We start from the raw sequence: 1,447 nt of genomic DNA, 5'->3' as shown, positions 1-1,447 counted from the left end.
TACCTCCCATCACTACACTCACCCCCAGAACCCTGATTCTTTGGAGTCTCAGACCAGCTTCCCTTCCCAGTTCAGTGCCCTTTCAAGAGTTTCTTAGCAAATGAAGCAGTTCTGACAGTGTAATTCACCCTTCTCCAAAAGTTCACTTTAGAATCGATTTTCAGAACAATCTGTTAAGGACTTGTAACTACAAGCTTCACCTCAGCATGGGAAAGACTCCACTTTCTCAATCACCCGTGAGAAACAGAGACAAAAACAAACAAGCCAACAAACAAAAAATCCCTACCTAGTGTGGCATGGGCATTGTCTAAATCAAAAAGGAAAGGGTAGAGAGGAGACTTCATCAGGGTCAATCACCTTTATTCACGAATCCAAAGTTGAAAACAATTCAGGTCACCTGAGAGCATGGGCCTTGGAGTCTAAAAGACTCAGTTTGAATCTGTTAAATAGTGATAACATCACTACAATCTCCATGAGCTTGTGTGACATTGTATAAATCATTTTTCACCCCTGGATCTCAGTTTCCTGTCTGTCAAATCAGAATGAGATCTACAGCTACCTCTTGGAGTTGAATCGACATAGGACTGATTAAGATAATGCATATAAAGCACCTAGCATAGAGCTTGCACAGAGTTAAGTACTCGACCAAGGTAAGTACTGGAAAATTATTAATATTACTAAGTTTCTAATCCACTAAAATACAGTATTATAAATTATGCAATTCACTGAGGCCCCCGAGAAGGTAAATGACTCCCTTAAGATTACACATCACAATTCTAAGTTAATGGCAGAGCATGAACTTCCTTCCACTAGACATTCATTCCATTTAGCATTTTTTTCACTGAAATTCTACTTAGTCCTAGGCACTGAGCTAAATGCTGAGAATGCAAAGATAGATGAAACAAGGTCAATAGCCTCAATGGACATACATCATTAAAGGACATGAACCATGCATGTAAATAATTAAAATTTTGTTTGTCTATGGCCATGCCACCCTGAACGTGTTCAATCTCGTCTGATCTCAGAAGTTAAGCAGGGTTGAGCCTGGTTAGTACTTGGATGGGAGACCACCTAGGAATACCAGGTACTGTAGGCATTAAATAATAATTAATAGTAATAATAATTAAAATTTTGTAAGGAAAGTAATAGAAGTACATAAAAAGAACAGACTTAACTGGAGTTTGTCTTTCTCAAATAAAAGGAGTTGATAAGAGACTCAGTTTGGAAGGACACCAAATAGTCAAAGTGTAGAAAATAATATTCTAGAAAGAAGAAAGAACATGCAAAAGATATGTGAAATACATGGAAGTCTGAAACTGCATGGTTCATATAACAAAGATTTTTATCTTAATTAATTTAATTTACTGAAGCACAAAGAATGAGATTGGATTAGAGGAAGCAACCTTCCAAAATGCTCTCTAGCTCATCCTCTTCATCCTTGTGTCGC

At 37.5% G+C, this 1,447-nt stretch overlaps 1 pseudogene; it reads left to right on the top strand.

Annotated features, from left to right (window-relative positions):
• The first annotated feature begins 977 nt into the window (after window positions 1-977).
• Window positions 978-1,096, top strand: LOC111731218 (annotated as a pseudogene).
• Window positions 1,097-1,447: the final 351 nt, after the last annotated feature.

Source organism: Pteropus vampyrus, unplaced genomic scaffold (genome assembly GCF_000151845.1).
Source record: "Pteropus vampyrus isolate Shadow unplaced genomic scaffold, Pvam_2.0 Scaffold354, whole genome shotgun sequence".
Lineage (NCBI taxonomy): Eukaryota > Metazoa > Chordata > Mammalia > Chiroptera > Pteropodidae > Pteropus > Pteropus vampyrus.
The sequence above is the reverse complement of the archived record's forward strand: the minus strand, read 5'-3'. Positions and strand labels throughout refer to the sequence as shown.